Genomic DNA, 27,502 nt, shown 5'->3' with positions numbered 1-27,502 from the left:
TTTCTACATCGTGTTTCTCTTTTTTTCTATTCCAGCCTTAGGGCCAAATGCATCACTCATTATGCACTGACCCAAACTGCATTTTCCCAAAGAGCAGTCCATCCAGCCAGCCAGCCAGTGGGAGGGGCCTGAGCTTGTTGAGGAAGCTGCCCTTTCAGGTCATTACAGTGGTCATGTGACCGGCCAGCGGAGCCCCCTGGGCCATATGACAGACCGAGCTGCCAGAGCGAGGTGTGTGTCAGGGGTGTTTTTCCACAAAGCATTCTATAAAAGTGTAACTGGGCTGTATTTGCCCTTTCCTCCTGCTCTGCGTTCAGCCAACAGGCCCCTGAAGATCTCTTAAAAAGTGCTGATCCACAGAGCTGGACTGGTGCTCTTGTAATCCTTCTAGCTCTGCTCCACCACCCCCACCCTCCTGCTTCCTGCTTCCTGCTTCCTGCTTCCTTCCTTCTTCCTTCCTACCTTCCTTTATATGTACCTCATCTATAAATTATAGCATTTTCACCAGCCGTTTATTTATTTTTATACGTATTTATTACATCATACGTCCTTGTTCTCGTTTTTGTCCTTGTTTAGCTCGGTATTTATTTTATTTTATTTTTATTCATATTTATTGGGTTTTTAGAATTAACATGACACATACATTAATGAGGGTTTACATGCCCACGTTCTTAGATAAGAAAAAGACAAGACCAATAACCACTGAAACAAAGAACAAAACAAAATAAAACAAAAACAATAGATAAAAAAAAATAATTACAACCCTGTATTTCTTATGTAGCTGCTGTGTTGAATATTACATTTTCTTCATACGCTTCATTGTCCTTTTCAAGTGTTCAACATCTTGATCGGTGACTTTCAAGATATTCAATAAATTGTCCTAAAAAAAAAAAAAGCTCTGTATTTTCTTCTTGGTGGCATAGGTTAACTTCCAGGAAGTTGCTATACAGTGTTTAGCCTGAAGTGAGCACAAAATGACAATCTTTTTATTCACACCTGACACTCCTAACTCCGCTGAAAGTAGTCTTAGGATACAAAAAAAAAGCTCGGTATTTTTTAAATGTTTTTACTCATGTTGTTTTGTGTTATGATTGTCATAACTACGCACTTTATGCAGCAGCACTTTCAATTTAGTTGTATAGTGAACTATATAATGACAATAAAGACTATTTGATTTGATTTAATTTGATTTGATTTGATCCTTCCTTCCTCTCCTTCCTTCTTTCCTCTCCTTCCTTCCTTCCTCTCCTTCCTCTCCTTCCTTCTTTCCTTTTTAATTTTTTTTTAAATTATAGCATTTTCACTAGCCATTTATTTATTTTTATTCTTCCTTCCTTCACTCCTTCCTTCTTTCCTTCTTTCCTCTCCTTCCTCTCCTTCCATCTTTCCTCTCCTTCCTTCCTTCCTTCCTTCCTTCCTTTATATGTACCTCATCTATAAATTATAGCATTTTCACTAGCCATTTATTTATTTTTATACGTATTTATTACATCACACGTCCTTTTTTTCACATCGTTTGTCCTTGTTTAGCTCCGTATTTTTTAAATGTTTTTACTCATGTTGTTTGTGTTATGATTGTCATCATAACTACGCACTTCAAAGACTATTTGATTTGATTTGATTTGATTTGATCCTTCCTTCCTCCCTTCCTTCCTTCCTTCCTTCCTTCCTTCCCTCACATTCCCTCACTGTCTCCTGCTGATGCATTGCTGTGATGTGAGCGACAAGGTGACGGGATGAAGCAGCTTGTTTTGGGCCCCAAGCTAATTACCACACATTAGAGCATGACTAAATAAATCTTAAGTGCTGCTAATTGCTTGGCAGTGAAAACAATAACTGTGGTACTTGCCCAGAGGCTCTGGGGTAGTGAGGGGCTGGGGCACTGGGGACCAACCAGGGGCCCTGGCACGGGGCCAGCAGCAGCAGCAGAAGAGACACCAGCTCCATCAGTCAACTCCCTCCTCCTCCTCCTCCTCCTCCTCCTCCTCCTCATGTTAAAGTCACACACCACTTGGCACTGTCACTACATGCAGCATGGCCGCCACACCCTCAGCTGCACAGAATGAGCCATACATGACAGCACAGACAGGCTGGGTTTGTCTGCAGAGCCATCATACATCACTGCATTAATAAACATGAATTAGTAATGGCACAATTAGACGGGGTTGTTCTGACATTTACTAGTACAATAATGGTGTTCTCCTCTTTACAACCCCCTTTGGCCTGAACTGGAGCGCCGTCACATCTGAGACCTTTAGATGTGAAGGGCTGAAAGGGCTGAAAGGGCTGAAAGGGCTGGAGATGGCCCACACTGCAAACCAGCCGACAAAAATAAGAAATAAATAACTAGAATGAAGCAAATGCATGCTGGAAACAAGTTAATTTATCTGCCAGTGCAAGTAAATGTTTCTTTGTGAGAATTCTTTAAATAAGTAAAACATGTCTCAGCACTGGAAAAACCAATGATGTCTTGAAATAAATCCAAATATACTTATTTGTGCAGATTTATGAGAGTTAAAGTGGTGAATCTGCGAGAAAAAAAGTAGCTTTTTTCACATTTTTTTCTCGTAAATCTGCGACTTTCTTCGGACAGATTTGCCACTTTAAATCTCTTAAATTTGCAACTTTTTTTCTTGTAGATTTGCCACTTTAATCTAGTAAATTGGAATAAATCCATGAGGTTCTATGACCTCACAGAGAGACATGGGGACCATGATATCCACTGAAGTTACCAAATACTTCGCCCGATAAAGTGTTAAGCAAATACATGCTGGAAACAAGTCAAATTATCTGCCAGTGCAGTAAGTAAATGTTTCTTTGTAAGAATTCTTTAACCCTTAATAGGACACTCATTGAAATACTTGCAAATTCCAAATTTCAACCCTAGAGAATATTGGAGGATATTACATACTGTCAGAATGTGTAAAAAAATGAAATAAAATACGGACCAGGGGGAGGGGGGTAAGTAATATTTTGAGAAAAAAGTTTACGAGATTAAAGTGGCAAATCTACGACAGAAAAATGTGCAGATTTATGAAAGTTAAAGTGGTGAATCTGCGAGAAAAAAAGTAGCTTTTTTCCCATTTTTTTCTCATAAATCTGCGACTTTTTTCGCACAGATTTGCCACTTTAAATCTCTTAAATTTGTGACTTTTTTTCTTGTAGATTTGCCACTTTAATCTAGTAAATTTTCAACTTTTTTTCTCGAAATATTAACTCTGATTTGCTGATTAGCTGGAAGAAATCCATGTGGTCCTACGACCTCACAGAGAGACATGGGGACCCCATTTTGGATATTCGCTGAAGTTACCAAATACGGTTCTTCGCCCGATAAAGGGTTAAACAAATACATGCTGGAAACAAGTCAAATTATCTGCCAGTGCAGTAAGTAAATGTTTCTTTGTAAGAATTCTACAAATAAGTAAAAATATCGAGGCACTGGAAAAAACAATCCAAATATACTTTTTTTGAGCAATTGTGGCTTGAAAAGCCCGACTGTAGTGACATTAAAATAAGCCAGAAATACTTGAAACAAGCACTTTTTGGTAGAAAATGCTTTTGAAATATCATCTAAACTACATGCAACTAAAACTCTCAACTGGAGCCAATATTTTAGGTAAAAACTCACCATATTCAACAGTTGAATAGCTTGAAAAGCACGAAAAAGCTCACAAGGTCAATCATAAAAACAAGTCTTTACACAATAAGATAATTAAATAAGCACATAAAGCTATGGTCTGTAGGTAAATGATACTCAAAACAATATAATTAAGATACTATTGCTAGATAGAAGAAGAAAATTCTTGGTAAGCTTCATGTTTTTTGCAGCGCACTCAGTATGTGTCTCTGTCACAATACAAAAAAAACATGTTTAAGAGAGTCATATCAGGATTATTTCTTTCCTTTATGTTAAAAAATATGGTTTTTAACCCTCTGAAATCTTCGGCTATTATGTCCGTTAAAAAATCTGTTAAAAAATCTTCACCATGCCATGTTGCTATCAGTTTTTTCAGCGCAACCTAACCTATATGTCCTGATGATTCATTTTTAAAACTTTGACTTACTGGATCAAAATTTTGAACCCAAAAGAAACAAAGGAAACATAAAATCTGATCTTGAAAATAATGTTTCAAAACACAGAATTTTAAACATTGCAAATATGAATACAGGTTGCATATATAACACATAACAGGTAAAATGAGGATAATATCTAGTTCTATATTTTATACTACATATATTTGACAATATCTCTGGTTGTACTTGGCTAAAAAAAATCTGGCATGTAGTTTCAAGCCAGAACTTTATTTGGAAGCTGATGGAGAAACTCAATTTTGCTTCATTTTTATGTCTTCACGTCATGAAGAAGTCATGTTTCAGATGGTTTCATGGACTCCAGAGCAGAAATTTCTTTAAAAAAACAGAAAAATCCTCCTTTTTCCTGGCTGTACTCTGTATGTAATGTAATGTGTGTGTTTGTTTGCCTCTTAGGTTGCATTGTGTTGTGTGAAGAAGACGTTTGATCAGCCTGTGCTGCCTACCAGACCTCCTGAGGCTCTAAGGTATGTTCAACACACATGTCCCAGCAGCCCTACAGCACCACACTGGATGGGGCATCACACAGCCTTTCACTCTGCAGCAGCACTCAGCAAAGACGAGCTGCAGACAACACTATGTGACAGCATTTCTGACTAGTTTTCTACTAGTCACAGTTGGTAAATGTGCATTTCTATCCTTCACTCTGCAGAAAAAGGTGTCTAAAAACCAGATCAAACAGTAAATCTGAGGGAAATGATCTTGCTGCATGGACAGATAATTTACCTTGACAAGATTTCTTAAATTAAGATAGTTAGAGAAGAAAGAAATAAGCATGTTGTACACTTAAAATAAGAAGTTAACTCTTAAAACAAGATAAATTAAAGCTGCAAGCAGCGATGAACTGGCCCGAGCAGAGTGACCTGATGATTATTTGTTTAAAAAACTTTGGATTTAGAAGTGTTAGATGATTTATCTTGTTTTAAGGGTTCATTTCTTATTTTACACACAAATTGACCAAAAAAGACACAAAATTACCAAAAATATATGTAAAAATTACCACTAAAATGACACACATTGACAAAAAATACCACAAATTGACCAAAAAAGACACAAAATGACAAAAAAAAACACAAATTGACCAAAAAAGACACAAAATGATCAAAAAAGACACAAAATTACGAAAAATATATGTAAAAATGACACAAATTGACAAAAAAAAAACACAAATTGACCAAAAAAGGCACAAAATGACAAAAATAGACATATAATGACCACTAAAAAGACACAATGATGAAATTAACTCTTAAAACAAGATAAATTAAAGCTGCAAGCAGAGATGAACTGGCCCGGAGCAGATTGACCTGATGATTATTTGTTTCTTACCAAGTTAAAACAATTAGATTTAGAAGTGTTAGAAAACTTATCTTGTTTTAAGAGTTAATTTCTTTTTTTAAGTGTTCTACATGCTTATTTCTAGATTTAATAATCTTAATTTAAGAAACCTTGTCAAGTGAAATTATCTGTCCATAAACCAAGATCATTTCAAGATGGTTTTTATCTTTTACACCTTTTTTGCAGTGCACAAAGAGACTCAGGCAGAAGAAAACCATCAAATTCTGTCTGTCAGTGAAGAAATAATATCAAACGTTTTGTTCAATATCATCAGTAATGGCACAATTTCTTTAATCAATTAAGTTAAAGTGTCTATGTAGTTTCCAGCAGTGCCCGCTGATTCTTTAACACAATGTGAGTTATCATCAGAGGAATAATATGCCTTTCAATCAAAGCTCATTAGCATAAAACATTGGTCATAAACATTAACCTGAGAACAGTAAACCCATTTACAATGCAGATTGATCAAAGCTCTTCTAAACTCCTTCGTTTCAGATGTTGCCCTTTCTTTTTTTTTTTCCTCCCCAGTTTTAATTATTTCTTGTAACTTGAAGTTTCATTTCCCAAAACGTGACAGGGGTGAATAGTGATGTGATCTCAGTTTATCCTCTGCCACTTTCTCATCTTCCTTTCTCTTTTTTTTCCACTTGCTTCTCATTTGCACTGTCACTCTTCTGCAGTGTTTTACTGCTTTCCCAGGGGACTCGTGCGCTTTTGTTAGCTTTTCTGTGAACACACACGGCCTAATTGGTTGATTAGTTCAGGTTGACTGGCCTGTTAATTGAATAGTAATTTAGATTTGATGTGTCTAATGAAGATCCTAATTTATGGTTTGGCGCTCATCCAAGGGTTTGTTTTTTTTTGAGAGCTGGAATCAAACAAAAAGGATGAAAGGAAACAAGAAAATCATTCAGTGTCTCTCTCAGTGCTGCTTTGATAGCACATGAATTAAATCATTGTGTAAGGTGAGAACACTTAAGAGTCTTTATCTCCCTGAAATTAAGCTGATATAGACATTAGTGAGGCAATGATATTAGTAAAAACCATTGAGACTTGAGTATTAGTGCTTAAAACCATCCAGCCTTTTGGTTATTTGTCCTGATGGGCAAAAATAATGAGCCTGTTTCTCCATACCTTTGGCTTTTATGACCATATAATACTGTAAATAATACACAGAACAAACAATCCAAAATATCAATACGCTAACCAAAACAGATGAGAGCATGTGTGAGAAGAATGGCGGCCATATTTAACCTCTGCCAACCATTGGTGTGTATTTTTCAGCATAGACACAAATTGACAAAAAAAACCCACAAATTGACCAAAAACAACACAATATGATCAAAAAAGACACAAAATTACCAAAAATATATGTGAAAATGACCACTAAAATGACACAAATTGCCAAAAAACTGAACAAATTGACCAAAAAAGACATAAAATGACCAAAAAAGACATATAATTACCATTAAAAAGACACAAAATGAACAAAAAAGATGTGAAATGACGAAAAAAAGACAAACTGACCAAAAATGTATGTAAAAATGACCACTAAAAGGACACAAATTGCCAAAAAAAACCACAAATTGAACAAAAAAGCCACAAAATGAACAAAAAAGATGTGAAATGACCAACAAAAAAGACACAAACTAAAGATGGCGTGTATTTTTCAGCTTGGTTCATTTCCACCACAAACTGGTTTCCATTATTCTTCCTGCCATTGGTTTCTGATTTCCTGAGTCTGATTTCCAGGCTACAAACTCCATCCGCATGATTAGAGTGTGAAAGTTTCTTTTCAGTCAGTGTAATATTTTGTCTTTGGGGAAAAAAACATTGAGTTTACCAACATCTGAGCCCCTTTATGAGCACATATTATTGGCATATTTGTCCATATTAATCCCATCTGATCAGGGTTTTTGTAAATCCGGATCAGATATCCATTTGATTTTCTCATATGTTTCATTTCTATTGAACCTCGAGCTGAAAAAGAGCCTTCTACAGCCGACTCCTTATAGTTTACCAGTCGGTGATAATGAGAAAAATGCATGTTTGCTGTTCCTGCAGCGAGCTCATAATCTGTGCGTTGTGTACGTTGATCAACTTTAATGAAAGAATACTGTGATGTTTATCTTCTTCTCTTCACTTAAACACCAATTGAGTCTCCGTGGTTACCATTAGCTCCACTGTAGCTGAGCCACATTTGTCTTTCTAGTCAGTGAAGTACAAGGATGTAACTCTGAGTCACAAGCTGTGACCCGATTTCACCTTTTATATCAATTCATGTTGAGTTTTGAGTTCGTTTGCATTGGAAAAGTGATAAAATGCATCAAAATGAGCTTATATTTGTATCTGAAACGGCCTCAATTTGCCTCATTTGTTTGGCGAGAGAGAGAATAAATCAATCTTAACTTATTTAATCTTTGGAAAACTTATTGCATTCTTGTTGTTGTTTTTTTCCTAATTTGAAAAAGGCAGTTAAGTTCCAAAATCCAAGTGCAATTAGTGTAATTTCTGGTCATTATTCTCTTGTATACGAACTGTCACAGCTGTCAAACATACACAATGCGTTCTTGCATGCCACACACACTTGGAGCCATTTGCATTGTGTACCGCACAATAGTGTTTAATTTTTTTTTCTTTTTACAGTTTATTGAACAAAACTGTATGCAGGTGCTTTTGTCCTTGTTACACAATCGTCTTTTTAATCAACCACATGTTGATTTCAGGGCTTTTTCTCCGTTTTCCACAGTGAAAATGAGTTAATGGACGTGGAGGTACTCCCCCACAGTTTGTCCCCATTGTCCCTCAAATCCACATATATGCACAAGGAAGTCACATTTAAAATCAATCAATGGAAACTTGATTTCCCTTTAGCATTGGAGGGATTTTGACTCCTCCTCCAGTGCAGCGGAGCAGCTTGGGGCCTTGAATCGAAGCCCTTCGTCGCTGTTATTGAGAGCTCCAGTCACTCATCTGTGCAGTAAAATTCCAGCAAAATTCAAAACACACAAAACAAAAATTATATCCAATCCAACGAATTGTAAAAAAAAAAGTAAAAACATCCCACAGCTAGCTTTATCCACATGAGTTCAAAACAAGAAACAAGCTGTTATTTGCCTCAGTTTACTGCCATCTTGTTGCCATTTTCATCTCTGAGCTTGACATCTGTGTTGGAATATAATCCAACTTTGATCAGGAATATTCTTCTCATGGATCTTTGTATCCAGGGTCTTTCTGTCTTTGATTTTCTCAGGAATTTCCCGTTGTGAGCGCAGCATGAGCTGGGCCTTCTCTGTCCCATGTTGTCACCAAGGTAAACTGCACATCTCTGACACTGCAGCTACTTCACTTGGAGGCTGTGTTTTCTAGACGAAACCTAAAAAAAACACCAAATTATAATCAGTAATAAATAAATAAAGCAGTATAATAGTTTCTCGTGCACGCCCCCCCGCCTCCATCTTCCCTTTGAACCTCATGCAATCACACACATGCAACAATGTAGCTGTCAGTGCTACGTAGCAGGCCAAACCAGTGCAGGCATTAGCAACCTCAGGTGTTGGGAATCAGCCCCTTTTCTTGCACACATACACATTTCTTCGCACTATTTCTCCATCTGTCACTTACCCGCATACTTAAAGCAGTAGTCATTAGTCGCCCTCACCCTCCCTCTCTTAATGAGAAAGCAATTACCACAGGTTTGTGCCCAATCCCAGCGGCCTGGCAGCGTTGTCCGAAACCTGCCTCCCCACCTGCCTTCAGCTCTGCTTCGTCTGCTTCTCTCTCAGATTCGCTTCTCTTCCCTTGTACCTCTTCTCCCTTTCACTGTGGCTGCAGACTCTCTCTCTCTTTCTCCATCCTCTCTGCAGCCTCTCTCTTTTCGCTCCTCCCATCTCTGAGCTCTAGGCTGCTCTTGGGTTTTAGACGGATCACTCTCACAATGGTTGATCAATACAGGTATTGATCCACTGGCAAAATGTTTATAAAATCATTCTGGGCAGCTGCAGTGCAGTGGGGAGGTGGAGGCGGGGCGACGAGAGGGCCAGCGTGCCATGCCATTCGCCTAGCCGAGAGCCAGCGCCGTGCTGATTGGCTGCCTGTCTGCCCGCCTTGCCAGGAAGAGGGCTGGCACAGTCTGCGTTTCTTTGTCATTGTTGCTCGGTTCACCACAGCCCTCCCTGGCTTACGCCGCTAAACTTTCCAGACCACCAAAGCGCTGCGGCAGTTTAACCTCCGTGTTGACTGCTTTGCTTTTGCGAGCAGTGGCGCCCGCTCCCTCGCCTCTCACATCAGCCAAGAAATTAATTTGCATAAATTAGCAAGCTGCAGGCAATCCCACTCTAATGATCTACTGTCATTGCATTTCCCTTTCCCCCCCTTTCTTAGCGGGAAAATTCTCTTTCTCCTTAATGCCGCCATGCATGGTGCACGCCTACCGCGCGCCCACGTGCCCACTGTGGGAAATGTGTCAAGTCAAAAGTCACTTTATTGTCAGTTCTGCTGCACATGTACAGTACAGGCCAAAAGTTTGGACACACACCTTCTCATTCAATGCGTTTTTCTTTATTTTCATGACTATTTACATTGTAGATTCTCACTGAAGGCATCAAAACTATGAATGAACACATATGGAATTATGTACTTAACAAAAAAAGTGTGAAATAACTGAAAACATGTCTTGTATTTTAGATTCCTCAAAGTAACCACCCTTTGCTTACTAGAATATAAGACATGTTTTCAGTTATTTCACACTTTTTTGTTAAGTACATAATTCCACATGTGTTCATTAATAGTTTTGATGAATTTACAATGTAAATAGTCATGAAAATAAAGGAAACGCATTGAATGAGAAGGTGTGTCCAAACTTTTGGCCTGTACTGTACACATACAGAGAACTGAAATTACTTTTCTCTCAGAACCCTCGTTTAAAACAAATATACACATACACATACACATACACAGCTATATATATATATATATATATATATATATATACAGAATAGAAATAAAACAAGCTAAAAAAACATGCAGACTAAACATATAAAAGGCAAAATAAACAGGCTGAATAATGCAAATGGTTGTAAAGTGTCTTAGTCTCGGAAGTGCAGTTCAGTTATTAGTGTCCTGAGTTTGTGTGTGCCCCTGTTTCACACACAAACACACATACACACACCATGGATCCCAGCATGAGGGAGTATCAGAAGGCTCCGGGCTGAGGAGGAACACCTCCCGTCCCCGTAGGACTGTCGTCTGGGAGGTGGGAGCCGTGTGGGGACCGGCCTCTCCCCTGGCTCTCATCCCTCTCCAGCTGACTGTAAATGAAATGACTCAGCTCCAGTCCTTGTTGCTCCATTGTGGGGATCATTAGCAACATTAGCAGCAACACACCAACCACAGCAGGCAAACTGTTGCTCCACTTGGGAATGCTGCTGACAGGCCAGCTGACTCAAACACTGCAGCGCTGCAGAGCACTGGTCGAGGTTATACATAATATTTATGTGATGGTAAAGTTAACTTTCTCCGTGAGGCTGCAGGAGGACAGATTTAAAAGAATATGGAAAAATTGGGTAGAGTACATAAAACCAATTAGGTCTGACTTTATCTGAGATGTAGAAGGAAAAGTACCCTGGTTCAGCTACAGAAGTTGAAAAGTTATGTTGTTTTTTATTCTTATTATTAGAAATATTTCAAATTTTTTTTCTTTTATGAATATTATTGTTTTTATTTCTCTAATTTTGCTACACTGGAACAAATTGCTGTTTGATTAGTCATCATTTTTGGATGACTACTATTTCAGTTGCACAATTTTATTGGAGTAGATAAAAATTTAAAGTTATTTTATATCTGATCCAAGATGAAAGATTGAGGAAAGATGTCAAGTAGTAATCTGAGGATGCACTATTGGAGGGGTTTGATTTATGTATACCAGATGGATGCAAAAATTGGGTAGTGTACATAAAACCAATTAGGTCTGACTTTATCTGCGATGTCCATCATTAGAAGGAAAAGTACCCTGGTTCATAGCTACAGAAGTTGAAAAATTAGTCTTTTTTTTATTATTATAATTATTTCTAATTTGATTTATTGTTTTGTTTTTCTTTTATGAATATTATTATTTTTTATTTCTCTAATTTTGCTACACTGGAACAAATTGCTGTTTGATTAGTCATCATTTTTGGATGACTGCTATTTCAGTTGCACAATTTTATTGGAGTATATAAAAATGTAAAAGTTATTTTATATCTGATCCAAGATGAAAGATTATTTATTTATTTATTAGTTTATTTAAAAGAGGACAGTGCAATTTCATAAAACACATGATTACACTTAGGCTAGTTTTCATCTGTAGTCCCCTGGCCATGATGTATAAAAAAAAGCTGAGAATTACGAAACAAAAAACAAAAAAACAAAAAAAAACATGTACAATATACAAAAGTCTTACGATACAATTAAGAAAAAATACAACATCACATACAACATAACATTTTATCATAACATCAAAACAACACAAAGATTGAGGAAAGATGTCAATCGTAATCTGAGGATTTATTATTGGAGGGGTTTGATTTATGTATACCAGATGGATGCAAAATGTTTGTTAAAATGTTCAATAAAAAGAAGACACTGCAGCACACAATAAGCAGATAGCAGATTTAAGCGACATGGTTTATCAAAGGCTTTGTAATCCAGGGCGGGGCACTTGCTTATGTCTTGTTGAGTGATGATGTATGAGATGTTTCTTTACACAGAGAAGATAATTGCAGCGTGCAGCACAGTGTGGTGTAACTTTTTCCAGAATCACAACTCTTGTTGAAGCAGACTAACATCTGTCAGCCATAAGGCCAGGCAGCCTCCGTGACCCAGAGTCAACCTCACCCCTCTGGGGTGTGTGGCTTTGTCTCCCCCCCTCCTCCCTTTCTGGAGCTCACTGTAGACCCAGATACCCAGACACCGGCCAAAACCACAACGTCTGGGCCTGCCCCGGCCCATATTCTATTAAAAAACACTGTTGGGCTAATTATGGGAGATGATGCATATGACAGTAGCTGTCTGAGTGTTGCATTCTTTTAATTAGCTGCAGCTTCTGCTTGGCGCCTGCTGCAGAAAGACCTCCTGCAGCTTCTCTGGGCCTCGTCCAAACCCAAACCTGGGGTCCTGAGGAAGTGATGTCCTAACACATGCTGTCACATGCAGACACGTGTAGAAAGTGTCACTCTCACATATGGCGGCGTGTGGTAATTACTCTAACACATCCAGAACTGGCCGCAGCCCATTCATTACCATAACATGCTGTAATGAAGTTTAATCCCTCATCATGTTGTCTGTGGTCGGGGAGTGCTGTGTGGCTCTTATCCTCCAGATGTCTTCCAGACTGTCTCTCTCCAGCGCTGCACGACTCTGAAGACATGACATCAAACTCCACCTTTAGCCATTTCTTCCTTTCTCATCGCTGCTTTTTTTTCTCCCCCTCCTTGTAAATTCATATTGACCTCATCCATCTTTGTTTCTTCCCTCCTCCCTTATCCCATTTTTCACCTTCTGTTCCTTTCGTCCACATTCCCTCCCATCTCTAAGAGAGTGTGTTATTTATTTCATCTGAATGCAGGGGGCTCTTTGCTGCATGCTTCTCACAGTAATCAATTTCAGCTCAGACAGCATAACCAAGCAAAGCGCTGCACTCGTTTCAGCCCGGGCATAGATGTAACCCGTGTCTCTCATTTTCTCCCTCCTGCTCCTTCATCGGAAGACATTTTGTTCTCACTCTGATGCCATTATGTCAATCACTGCGGACGTGTGGTGATGTGTGAATGCAGTTGCTAAATGAGTCATGGCAAGCAATGATCATTAGAGGCTGGAGAGTTCACATTTGTTAATGTATATGTCGGTTTGGTTGCATATTGTCATCTTTCAGTCTGCGTGCATGCATACGCGGAAGTTTTTACTTAGTTTTATGGCCTTTAGGACACACTAGAACGCATCCAGCATGTTGTTTTCATTCGCACAGTCTCGTTCTCCTGACTGGGGTGACAACACAGAGACTAGACTAGAAGCAGGTTTCTCCCACTGCTGTATGAATGAGAGAGACTCGAGAGAGAGCTGCCAGCTCTCCGGTATCCTTTTCTCTGCCAGCCATCCTCTTTGTACAGCAGTTGAGACCACCGGTTAATGCAGCCGCTGGATTGGCCTCTTTCCTTGCTTTGCTTTTATTGATTTCAGCCAGACACAGAGACAGACAGAAAGAAAGGGCCTTTTCAGGAAGAAGTTAAATGGTCAAGTAGCGGGTGGAGGGTGGCTTTCACCACTTTATTGACGAGGTGGAAAAATGTCACTATTATGGAGGCCCTTGCAGCAGATAGCGAGCTGATTGGATGAGTGCCCCCAGGTCAGAGTGGAGCACGTTCCCCTGCAGCCAAACGAGAGCAAATAAAAGGGCAGAGGAATCCGCTTGAACTGGAGGTGAGGTTTCTCTCTAGCAGGCCTCTCTGTAGGCAACATTTCTCTGGGCGTAGAAGGCAAAGTGCTTGGAATTTGGACCGAGTTCTGATCTCTGGTGGACTCCATCTCTCTGATCTCTCTTCTAAAGCATTCTGGGTTTGCAACATTTTTATAGCTCCAGGGACTGCCATGTTTTATATGTTGCACAAGCCCATGATACATACAGATGTTGAACTGGAGCTTCGTTTGCTATAGGACAGGGTGAGAAATGGAGAAATGGATGAGGAATACAGAGACTGGAGCAGGGGGAACCCTGAATAGTCGACTTTTCAAAAATCTGATCTGAGGAGCCTGATTCAACGGTCAAACTGTCACAATGGCGGAAAATGTGGTTATGGATCGTTCCATTCTGTCTATATGGGGGTGTTTAACCCTTTGATGCTCAACATATTGATCCTCTTCTAATGCACAACATGGGTCAAAAATGTCCGCATTCATTTCCCATGTTATTTAATGTTTGTTGTGTGTTTCTGTGCTCTATCTTTTGATATCAACTTATTTTATGGTTGAATATTCCAAGTATTCTTTAAATATCTTGTTTTTGATCACAACAGATCATTATTTCCATTTTGCCTCTCATACTTTATAAATAAAAAAAGTTTCTGTGTTATTACATAGCCAACTTCTTGGCTAAGTAGCTACTTAGCTAAATACTTAGCCAAGAAGTTAACTAAGTAGTTAGCTTAGCAAGCAACTTAGCCAAGAAGTTAGCTAAGTAGTTAGCTTAGCAAGCAACTTAGCCAAGAAGTTAGTTAAGTAGTTAGCTTAGCAAGCAACTTAGCCAACAAGTTAGCTAGCTAGTAGTTAGCTTAGCAAGCTACTTAGCTTGATGTGCATTAGAAGAGAAGTGACACAAAAAGGGATTTTATTAAAAAATTAATCAAGGAAAACATAAAATTAGGATGTATGATGATCAAAAACAAACTAATTGAGGAAAACCTGGAATACTGAATGATGAAAATAATTTATTGCAAAGATATAGAACATAAAAACTCTGTCGGGTCACTTTAGACTCATGTTGTGCATCAAAGGGTTAACATCTGATTTTATTATTCTATTCTGGTATAAATATTAGTTATAATAATACTGCTAATAATCAATTTGTCCCTTTTAATGTGTTTTAATGAATCAATATGGCAGATTTAGTCATAAAATCCAAATCTGCCAGACCATCGGAGCCTCAGAAAGGCCAAATAACAACATAAGGGTTGTTTCAGAATCAATTAATACACTTATTACCAAAAGTACTTTGAACGTATGAATGATTCTCTGTTACAGTCAGCAGGAGGAGGCACAGCGGTTTTATCTTTGCTTTTATTTGTTGTCTCTTCACTTTCTTGTCCTTTCTCTTCTGTCTGTTGATCGCTACAATAGGAGGAATGAGATTAATGACATTAGTTATGTATTTTCGTCTATAATTGTGTTGTTAGGTAAGATTCAACCAATCAGGTTCAACTATATGAATTCTAAGTTGGGGAAACCCCTGGACCGAGGGTCAGCAACCTCTTTTTATTTAAAAAGCCATTTTTTGGCCAAAATAGAAAAGGTTAGGGAAAAAAAGGACGAAGGAGCAGATGTTCAGAGGCGATTATGATGCTCATTTAATTTGACTGAAATTGTCTTTTTTTCTGTCTATAGGCTACATATTTTTACAATTGGAGAATGTAAGAGTCACTTGAGGCCAAAATGTGAAATTATGATAAGAATGCAAACAAATAACCTTAAGTCAAGTCAAGTCAGTTTAATTTTTATTGCCCAAAATCACAAATCACAAATTTGCCTCAAAGGGCTTTACAGACGATACATGGTACGACATCCTCTGTCCTTAGACCCTTGATTAATTTACATATCATTTTTATCAAGAGCCACAAGCTGCTCCTGAACCACAGGTTCACACAGAAACACGTCACTTTGGATGCAACCGTTTCAAACACGCCAAAGCAGGCCGAATGTGACAAAGGCCCCATTTACACCAGGACGCTTGCAAGTCTTTTTTGTCATAATCTTTTGTCTTTTTGTCATCATTTTGTCTTTTCTGTCATCATTTTGTCTTTTTTGTCATAATTTGTGTCCTTTCTGTCATAATGTTGTGTCCTTTTTGTCATAATTTGTCTTTTTTGTCAGAATTTGTCCTTTTTGTCATAATTTGTCCTTTTTGGTCATAATTTATGACTTTTTTGTCATAATTTCTGTCGTTTTTGTCATCATTTTGTATCCTTTTTGTCATAATTGTGTGTCTTTTTTGTCACATCGATGCTCCCGTAAAGGGAAATAAAGAAATGTGGATTATTTCCATACGTGGGACCACTTTAAATCTCTTAAATCTGCAACTTTTTTTCTTGCAGATTTGCCACTTTAATCTAGTATATTTGCAACTTTTTTCTCGAAATATTACTATTATTTTTATTCATACTTGGCCCTAATATGCCGTCATAGTCAAGTTCTCCTGGTACAAGTCACTGAAGAATAACTCTGTTTGTACGACTGTTTCTTGCAGATTTTTTTACATTGGAAGTTCAGGTGATTAAAGTTAATATTATTATATTATTATCATGCTGATTGGTCAGATGTCATGGGGTCACCATCTGTGACGTAGCCTGATCTTTACTGATTATCTGGAATAAATCCATGTGGTTCTACGACCAAACAGAGAGACATGGGGACCATTTAGATATCCACTGAAGGTACCAAATATAGTTCTTCTTCCGATAATGGGCTAAGATAGACGAAGCTCTCCAGGCTTATTGTTACATAAGACATTGGGATGGTTTCACATTTTGATTGCCCCTGAGATCATAGGAAAGAAGTTAATTAATATAAAATGTCAGAAAATGAAAGGAAAACGCATTATGGAACATTTGCAAAAAGGAAACCGGGGGTGCAACATTAAATGTGGCTGGTGAGGCTCCGGCGGCCCCTGACAGAGATAGGTTTGTGAGTCCTCACAAATGTCTGAGGGTTCAAACACAAGCCACTCTCAGGCCTTTTCCTTCTGACGTCAATCAGTCTAATTAGCCCGGCATATCATCTGGCCGGCCCCTCCTAGCAGCACAAGACAGACCTCTGGAAAGGTCAGCATGCCACAGCAGAGACAGAGCAGTGCTTAATCAGAGGTGAAATGGTTTCTTTTCCAAATTGATTCCAGTTCGGATCAGACAAGAGTGTCTTGTGTTGAGCCACTTAAAGACTTAAGGGAAAGGCGGCAGGCTCTTTTAAGAGGGCTTTTAAAACAAGACATTAACAAATAAAAACTGCTCTGGTGACATCTGGACCAGGGCCCAAAGAGCAACGGGCCATATGAAAGATCTGTCTGTCTGTCTGCCTCTATCTTCATCTCTTCCCCTGTCTTTCTCTCTCTCTCTGTATCTCTTTATCTCCCGCTCTGCATGAGACACAGTACACATTCACATCATTCACATAGGGACCCACGTATGAAAATGAACTGAGGAAATTCATGCGAGCTCTGCAGGAAGCGTCGTCCCTCTACATGGCAAAAAAAAATAGCAAAATTACTTTTACAATGTTGACACAAAACTGTACGAAACAAATATTGTCTTTTCTCTCACAAAGTAAACTAAGTACCATTAAGAGGGGACCCCTTTTGTCATAATTTTGTGTCTTTTTTGTCATAATTTTGTCTTTTTTTGTCATAATTTGTCTTTTTTGTCATAGTTTGTATCTTTTTTGTCATAATTTGTGTCTTTTTTGTCATAATTTTCTTTTTAGTCATAACTTGTGTCTTTTTGTCATAATTTTGTGTCTTTTTTGTCATAATTTGTGTCCTTTTTGTCGTCATTTGTGTCTTTTTTGTCATAATTTTGTCTTTCTTTGTCACAATTTTGTGTCCTTTTTGTCATAATTTGTCTTTTTTGTCATAATTTTCTTTTTAGTCATAACTTGTGTCTTTTTAGTCATAACTTGTGTCTTTTTGTCATCATTTGTGTCTTTTTTGTCATAATTTGTGTCGTTTTTGTCATAATTTGTGTCATTTTTGTCATAATTTTGTGTCTTTTTTGTCACATCCATGCTCCAGTACAGGTAAATAAAGAAACGTGGATTATTTCCATGCGTGGGACCTTGAAGCTGCTGTGGCAGCTCTAATAAACTCTCTCTCTGTATCTCAGCATGAGACACAGTACACATTCACATAGGGACCCACGTACTCAAATGAACTGAGGAAATTCATGCGAGCTCTGCAGGAAGCGTCGTCCCTCTACATGGCAAAAAAAAATTGCAAAATCACTTTTACAATGTTGACACAAAACTGTACGAAATAAATATTTTGTCTTCTCTCTCACAAAGTAAACTAAGTACCATTAAGAGTGGACCCCTGAGGCGTTATATATCTTTTTACACCCTCTTTTAAACTCTTTTTACAACAGCCTTGTCACACTCGTGTATACATAGAAGGAAACATCTGAGCTCGCCCACATCCACACACACACACACACACACACACACACACACACACACACATCTGCACACTGCACATTCACCAACTCCCTTATGGTGAATGCATAATATATGTAATGAAATAATGTTTCCAGTGGGGATGGTTGTGCATGGGGGATGGAGATGTGTAGTGAATATCAATGTGCCCCCCCCCCCTCCTCCCCCCCAGACTCCCTGGTTCAATTGGTGTGATGGTGGGGGGTAAATGAACATGTGGGAGTGAGAGAAGCTTTATCCCTTTGCCCAAAGCTACAATGAGGAGTCCACACACATAGAGGAGGGGTTCTTCTCTGGCCCACTCACTCATTATGAACTTAAGATTTATACATTCCAACTGATGGTGTGTCCTCTGTTGTCCCCTCCGTCTCATGTCCAAGCTGCTGCTGGATTCAGTCTCGGGTCTAAGAGTCCAATTACTGGCTCCTGATTTGCCACGTCGGCTATATATACGATACTTTTTTAAAGCCCGGACGATTTTATTGGCCGATATTGCCCTATCTGAGACATTTGATATCTGTGTATATGTGTCATGGAACCTGGTCTCACAGGAATGCGTGGAATAGCCACGGAATCACTCAAATTTCAGTGAGTCAGGCCGCCATTGTAAATAAGAATTTGTTCTTAATGACCTGCCTGGTTAAATAAAGGTGAATGAATGAAACTGACACAGATTACGCTACAATGTAAGTTAATGCAATTTGTTCCTATTGGTTTGTTCCAAGTCACGTGACTTTCAAGGTTTCCAGCGGTCAGAACAAAAAACATGGCGGACAGTTCTCTCATTTTTTAGTGAAAAAAAATCAATATTTTGACTTAGTTTCTGCATAAAAATGGATTTTGATCACATTTCTAGCGAGAAATATGTTTTATTTTCTAAATATTCACTCAGTGAATGTACATAATCACTTTGTATGTCGGAATAGCCACGGGATATGACTGTCATTAACTTGCATTGTAGCGAAATCCGTGTCAGTTTCACGGATATTTGAGTGATTCCGTGGCTATTCCACGGATTTTGAGTTAAGTGAATCCGTGGCTATTTCACGGATTCCTGTGAGACCAGGTTCGTCATGATATGTGCAACTTTTTCCCTCAGAACATAAAATGCAGAAAATGATGCCTGGGGTGATTTAGAAATGGTTTCTGCAATTTTTTTCCTCCCATTTTTCTTTGTTATTCTCCATTTAAATGATCAGCAATTGACTGATACTAAGATAAGATAAGAGATATGGTAAGATTTTCCTTTAGTAGTCCCACAACAGTGACATTTCCAGTATTCCAGCATAGGGTTGGGTGATATGGACCAAAAGTCATATCCTGAAATACCTATCTTTAGGGGTTTAAAAGTGGCTACAAGGTTCGATTTTCGGTGGTGTGGTATACCTTATGAAAAGTAAGTGTTTTATGGAGTTGCAGACGTTGTAGTGGTCTGCATGTAATGTACGACTACATACTTCCTACGGGCACTGCACTAGTGTAGAATAATGTATAATAATAATAAAGTCTTTCTTGAAATTATTTGCATAAGAATACAGCCTTCTGAGCACCTTTACAAAGTCATATCCGCAGAATCAGTCCACATAGGAAACATTTGTTTTCATTACAGCTAAAACATCCACAATATCTTATTATATATATATATATATATATATATATATATATATATATAGTAATTTTTCCATCTATCAATCTCAAAATCCGGTATCTGTCATCCTCTAATACTTTTCATATAAAAAAGAAAATCCTAAGCATGATGAATGTGCAGCATGTACATAAATACATTAATAGAGTGTGCCCATCATATTGTGGCCAGTCATATTAAACCGCAGCAGACACGAGATCCATAAAGTTGAAGCTGCTGTGAATCTGCAGCTTCTCCAGGAAATCTCAATGAAGATCAGCAGAGAGACAGATTACATTTCCCCTAGCTGCGCCTCACCTTGACTGACTCAAGTGAGCTCATCTGTTCCATCTAGTCAGAGTGGAGATGCTGCGTCTCTGTCAGCCGGGCCTTTGATGTTTTAAACATTACCATTAATAATGTTTTCAGCATCAAAATTAATTGCTGTGCTACTGTGTCCTGCTCTCTTCATCCCAAGCTGAAGCGTGCATAAATCAACATTAACTACCTTTGTCTTGAAATTTTGAGGTCCGGAATTTTTGGGATGAGACCAAACTTGAGTGTGTCCAAGTGGAGAAGAAGCTCTGTTTGTGTGTCTGTGTCAAGGTTAGAATGGTTTGGGATTTTTCAGTAGTTTTAGTTTTAATTTTGTTGTGATTTTTTGTTTTCAAATTCAGTTAGTTTTAATGAGTTTTTGGAGTGAGCTTGCTAGTTTTAATTAGTTAATTTTTTGGAAAATGCTTAGTTTTAGTTTAGTTTTTATTAGTTTTAATGTTAGTTGTAGTTGTTTTGTAATGGTAGTTTTTCCATTAGTTTTAGTTATAATTTCATTGTGATTTTTTGTTTTCAAATTCAGTTGGTTTTAGTTCGTTTTTAGAGTGAGTTTGCTAGTTTTAATTAGTTATTTTTTGGGGGAAATGCTTAGTTTTAGTTTAGTTTTTATAGTTGTTTTGTAATGGGGTATTTGTTGGGTGCCAGATTCAGTAAGGTCACAATAAATGTTTCCTTTATTTCCTTTGTCTGATCCATCTCAGCCCCAATAAGTTTTATATCAACCAAAATGGTTTACGTATGAAAAAAGTTGACAAAGACGAAAGCGAAGGACATTTTCACTATAATTTTAGTTAGTTTAGGATGAGACCAAACTTGAGTGTGTCTAAGTGGAGAAGAAGCTCTGTTTGTGTATCTTTGTCAAGGTTATAATGTTTTGGGATTTTTCAGTAGTTTTAGTTTTAGTTTTTTTCAGATTTTTTTGTTTTCAAATTCAGTTAGTTTTAGTTCGTTTTTAGAGTGAGTTTGCTAGTTTTAATTAGTTATTATTTTGGGAAAATGCTTAGTTTTAGTTTAGTTTTAGTGTTAGTTTTAGTTTTTTTTTTAATGGGGTATTTGTTGGGTGCCAGATTTTAAAAAAGTCACAATAAATGTTTCCTTTATTTCCTTTGTCTTATTTATCTCAGCCCCAATAAGTTTATTAAGTCATAAAACCAGATAGATGAAATAGATTTAATATCAACCAAAAACGGATGAAAAAAGTTGACAAAGACGAAAACTAAGGACATTTTCACTATAATTTTCGTTAGTTTTAGTTAGTTTTGTAACCAAAAAATACAGTTTCAGATAGTTTTTTAAAGAAATCTTGTTTTTATTTTTATTTCTGTTATAACGAAAATGTTTTTTCAGTTCTAGTTTTTGTTATTTCGTTAGTTTTTGTTAACTATAATCACTTTGATGTGTGTGTGTGTGTGTGTGTGTGTGTGTGTGTGTGTGTGCTGCATCACATGGACTCAGTAGATGTAGTGTTTGAGATACTTGTGTTGTTCACATGTTGGAACATCCATCATGTATCCTGAAGAATAATGTGTGTGTAAGTATGTGAACAGATGTTGCACAAAGACTGTACAGTGAAAAAGTGTGTGAGTTTGTGTAAGGACTTAAGGGTTTCTGGGTACTTTTCCACTTCAGTATAATGATGAAATTGAAGCAAAAGATGCTGCATGATCTGAAATACATGAACTTTTGCCCACATAACTGGAATGCCACTCAGACATGGCACAATAAAAGGTGAAATATTGGATCTGCCACTGCGTTAGCTTTGGGATGTCGTTCCTTGCAGGATGTGGTGACTTTTGAATTAGTCTGGATTAGACGCTAGAGAAGTATTTTTGTGACTTCCAGATGTTCTGTTATCTATAATTCCCAGCTGTGTTCTGAGAAGTTAAATGAGCTGGAAAGTTTCTGTCCAAGTCCTGTTAAACTCATCAAACTCAGGGAAATGTAATTAGTGCCTTTTTGAGATCTCATCTCCTAGCAACTCACTCCTAAATAAACAATAAAAAATTGCCCTTTCCTTTTTCATTTAGCCACACCTCCATATCTGCCAAGCGCCTCCTCTTTGAGTGGCTTTGGCCCTACCCAGTCTCTGGGGCCCCGCAATGTGAAGACAGGGTGAGGAATGTGTGAAGCATCCAAGGAAACATGAACTGCTATTTTCCCACAAGTATGAAAAAAACAGAGGCCATGGCTGTGGAATCTTTCTGACGCAATCAGCTAGTGGGATGGCTGCTGTACAGTTGGGATTTGGACGGGGGCTCAGGTCAGGGTGTTGTTAAAGCTGTAGTCTTAGGACTTAAAGATCTAAGCTGGACCAGGGCGGGTTAGGGATCTGCTGACGGGGGTAAAAACCTGACGAGCAGAACTGGATCTGGATGGGAAGATACGTAGCAGGAGCTGCTGCTGCTGCTGCTGCTGCTGCTGCGTGGCTCCTTTTGGGAGCGCTCCATAGTTCCTGCTATTTCATTTTTAACAGGCATCTGTGGGGGCAGCCTATTAATTGTTTGTTGGCCAAAGCATCATTAAAAAAGCAGACAGCAGGGTGGCTTTTACAGAGATGTGAGCGGGAGCAGAGAGCTGAAACAGGAGAGAGGATCACTGGAGGGGCCCCGGGAGGCCCCTCCTAGAGACCCAGATGATTACCACGCTATCGTTGCCTCTGTAATTCTTCATACATTAAGACACACGGTTGAAAGGAATTCCCAAACACAAAAACAGAGCAAACTTCAATGAGTCTCTCTTTCTTTCCTGATCTAATTATCGCTGCCCCATAATCGCTGTTATATTCATCACAGTGCTCCGTATTTATAGGGTCTGTTTTCATCATAGTAATAATGTCACTCTGGAATTCCCATGCAGAGAGAAAGAGAGAGAGAGAGAGAGAGAGAGACATACATCATAGAGTATATAGAGGAAGCAGCTGGAGATAGGGAGGGCTGCTTCTTGGATCCGGATCACATTTGATGTTAAGGAGGCCACAACAACAGGACTGCTCCGCTACCAAATGCCCTCTTGTTTTGTCTGGACTTTTCCCACTGTGGAGTCTCCAGCTGACCCGGGTTCAGCCTGGCGCTAACCTCCGACCCCTGTCTGGGTCCTGGAGCTGGCACGGAGCCCGCCTCACTTTCTGAGGCCCCTTTGGAGCTCGGAAAGCCTCCACAGATGAATCCATCTTTCATTCTTTTATTTCTTTCTTCGTCTTTTTTACTGCTCTGAACCTCTTTAATTCTTCCTGCCGTCTGTTTCTTTCTGTTTTTCTACCTCTACACAACACAGCTCTGCATCCAGCCTCCTCCACTCCACCAGCTCCCCCCTCCTCCTACTCCGAGGGAGCCCACTGCCTCCTATTCTCTATGTTGCTCCCAGTATTTGGGTATATATTTAACACCCACATGTGAGGCCTGGTGAAAGTGCCTGGGGAATGGAAAGGAAAACAAGCATGCCCTCTCTCCCGGCCCTTTAGTGCTGGTCTGCTATAAATACCTCCGGGTGGCGCGCCGGTTCCAGCACCAGTGGCATGGGAACCTCTCCCCCCCCCCTCTGGTCCACTGCTCGGCCACTCAAACCAGTCTGGGAAGGCTCGGGCCAGTGGGCCGGCCTGCAGGAGGGGTGCGTGGGGAGGTGTGTGCAATGTGTAGCTGCATAGGGAGAAAGTGTAGCTGTGTATGCAACATGGTCTCACAGGAATCCGTGGAATAGCCACGGATTCACTTAACTCAAAACACTTTAAATGGTCTAGAATCTAAGATTAAACCCATTTAACAAGTCTAACCCAGTAATAGGGCGTCCTGTATTGCATTTAACTTGTTCTGACCATATTTCCTGTCACAATTTTGGAAGCTGGTCTCACAGGAATCTGTGGAATAGCCATGGAATCACTCAAATTTCTATTAAACTGACACGGATTTCGTTAAAGGGCATTTGTTTACTCTGCACCTTATGCTGGAATATGCGCCAGAAAGAATGGAAATTAACTGAATTTGTTTCTTTGAGCACTTTTAAATCCAAACTAAGAGTTATTAAGGCCAATTCCATAACATGCACTTGTTTCTCATGACGTGTTTAAGGTCTGTATGTTATGTAGATATGTAACTGTGTTCTGTGTTTGCTGCCTCTTGGCCAGGGCTCCCTTGAAAAAGAGGTTCTTAATCTCAATGGGATATTCCCTGGTTAAATAAAGGTTAAATTAAAAAAAATTATAATAATAATGACAGTCATATCCCGTGGCTATTCCAGCATACAAAGTGATTATGTACATTCACTGAGTGAATATTTAGAAAATAAAACATATATTTCTGGCTAGAAATGTGATCAAAAATCCCATTTTTATGCAGAAACTAAGTCAAAATATAGATTTTTTTCACTAAAAATTAGAGAACTGTCCGCCATGTTTTTTGTTCTGACCGCCGGGACCTTGAAAGTCACGTGACTTGGAACAAACCAATAGGAAGTTCCAGAAAAGTGCTGGATCCTTCATTCCCATAATTCAACGCAGCAGCATATTTCCTTAAGTTTCCCCCCCAAAAAAGACAAAATGACTAAAAAAAGACACAAAATGACCAAAAAAAGACACAAAATGACCAAAAAAAAAGGAAACGAAAAGACCAAAAAAGACACAAATTGACCACAAAATGATCAAAAAAAGACACAAAATGACCAAAAAAGACACAGAATGACCAGAAGACACAAAATTGACACGGACACAGATTTCACTACAATGCAAGTTAATGACATATGACATATGACAATGTCATATCCCGTGGCTATTCCAACACATAAAGTGATTATGTACATTCACTGAGTGAAGATTTAGAAAATAAAACATATATTTCTCGCTAGAAATGTGATCAAAATCCATTTTTATGCAGAAACTAAGTCAAAATATTGATTTTTTCACTAAAAATGAGAGAACTGTCCGCCATGTTTTTTGTTCTTGGACCTTGAAAGTCACGTGACTTGGAACAAACCAATAGGAACAAATATCCATGGAATAGCCACGGGATATGACTGTCATTAACTTGCATTGTAGCGAAATCCGTGTCAGTTTCACGGAAATCTGAGTGATTCCGTGGCTATTCCACGGATTTTTTTGGAGTTAAGCGAATCTGTGGCTATTCCACAGATTCCTGTGAGACCATGTTGTGTGTGTAGTAGTGGTGGTGGTCTTCCTGTGTGTTTAGTCTGCCTCCTTCTCTGAGGAGCATCCCTGTGTCTTCTCCCTCTCTCCCTCCCTGTCATCTCCCTTTTCAAAAGACTTCATGTATACTGCATTTATGCTGTTTTGCCTTATGAAGATTGTATGAATATGTGCTTTTCAAACTGTTAAAAAAGAGATCCCCTTTTCTTCACTGCGGTGAAGCGTTTGTTATGTTACTCCCCCAAAAATTGATTTAGACTTTTCAAAGGTTTGTTCTTCACAGTGCTGTCTCCCTGTGTCGATGCACGACAGCCTCAGCTCATATTTTCAGAGTTTGAGGTAATAGTTTTAAACTGACAGACTAAACATCTCTCTCTCCGGCTGTTCCACTTCTACAGAGTAAATAGTTTTATGTGCACAAACACACACACAACACACACACACATACACACACATGCACACACTGGGGGACTGACTTAGTCTAATGATTATTTCTTTTCAGTTTGTGAGGGTTCAGGAGTATTTTTTGGGTTTTAAGTTAAAAGATTCGGGCGTAGGACCTCTTAGGACTCTTATTCACCCTCTCTGCCTCTCCTTATTTGAAAATATTGGTTAGCCATTATAGTTTTGTGCAGCAGATACAAGGCAGGGAATATTCTCATGCTGTATATATCTCATGCAGGACATACTGTTGGTGTTTTAGTCCACTAATAAATAGATTTAATTATTGCTAAATATCACTATTGACTTTTAAACTGCAGCTAAAAATAGCGTCTCCTCTACATCAAAGCTTTTAGTTTTGGTCATTTAGCATAGTGAGTCTACAGATTAAATGTCTCTGTTGTTCCTTTTCCCCCTCACACCTCTTAGCATTCTCCCTATGTCTCTTTTTCTCTCCCTTTTCTTAATACTCTCCTTTCCTCTCTCCCACCCCTACAAGGCTCACTTGTTATTTTTTCGTACAAGGTCCTGTAATTAAGTTTGACATAAGCACAGGGATTAAATATGCGGTTGAGGAGGGAGAGAAAGGAGCTCTGTTACAATCTCAAGGCCAGCTGTAAAATGGAACCAGATTGCGACACTTGGACTTGGAAAGTTTGGGAAAGGTGCCGAGACTGGAGCTGTGTTCTACCAACAGCAGGATCGGAGTCTTTCTGCAGCTTCACAGCAGCCAAAAAGACTACCGAGTCCCCGGCCAAGAAAGCTAATATTAAAAATCCTTAGGCAGAAGACTAACACTCACTCCGATCCAATGATAATTTCTTTTTCAGCTAAAAGACTGCCATCTCCTGCAGCTACACATTAACCATTGTCTGTCCAGGCAGATGACTGATAACCTCGCCTCAGCCAAAAACACTGCTGCCAAAACACTACTAGAAAGCACAGCAGTTAACTGCACATCAACAATGTAGGAGAATTGTTTCCTTTAATTAGTCAAAGCAGTTTTTACCTAGTTATGAAACCCAATAAACAATGCTTTTTGATTCAAACCAGCTGGTAACTTCATAACAGAAGTGCAAAAAAAGCAGAGTTTTTAATCAAACTAATCCTGAAGACAAAAAGAGCAATTACATCGGTAACTTCCTCCTGATGGTAAGAATGGAAAAGTGATTGTAACTCTAAACCATAATGCAGCAGGAAAAACCATTTCACATGCTATCACTCAATCACTGACACCAAATATAGAAATATAGGCTAAGATCAGCCCCCAGTGCACCGAGCGTGTCGATAGGATTTTCTTCTGTTCTGAACTCTGAGAGGTCTCACATGGAACTTTGCATTCTTAAATAACTCTGGCAAAACGCTTTAATCTTAATGAGTCTGAACAGCAAATCTCTCATCTGCAGCAAAAAGGATTAGGAATGCAGAAAAAAAAGACTGCCGTTCCACTTTGATGAATTGTGTTTAGAAAATCCCTGGGCATGAAGTTCCCCCAATGAACAAAGCGTTAGGCGAGAACGGATGCTTTTAAACAACACAACTTATCTGAGAAAAACAGAACATGCATTTAAGTGAAAATACAAAAGCAGAGCTGATTCGAC

General features: G+C 38.7%; 1 long non-coding RNA gene across 1 annotated transcript in view; it reads left to right on the top strand.

Moving 5' to 3' along the window:
* The window catches only part of LOC131983536 (uncharacterized), a 261,818-nt gene that overhangs the window by 214,337 nt on the left and 19,979 nt on the right, over positions 1-27,502 (top strand). The window contains exon 4 of the long non-coding RNA XR_009395472.1: positions 4,489-4,559. This is a non-coding gene — a long non-coding RNA (uncharacterized LOC131983536). The remainder of the gene's footprint in view (positions 1-4,488; positions 4,560-27,502) is intronic.

This window comes from Centropristis striata, chromosome 2, assembly GCF_030273125.1.
Source record: "Centropristis striata isolate RG_2023a ecotype Rhode Island chromosome 2, C.striata_1.0, whole genome shotgun sequence".
Classification (NCBI taxonomy): Eukaryota; Metazoa; Chordata; class Actinopteri; order Perciformes; family Serranidae; genus Centropristis; species Centropristis striata.
This window is presented reverse-complemented; position numbering and strand designations above follow the sequence as displayed.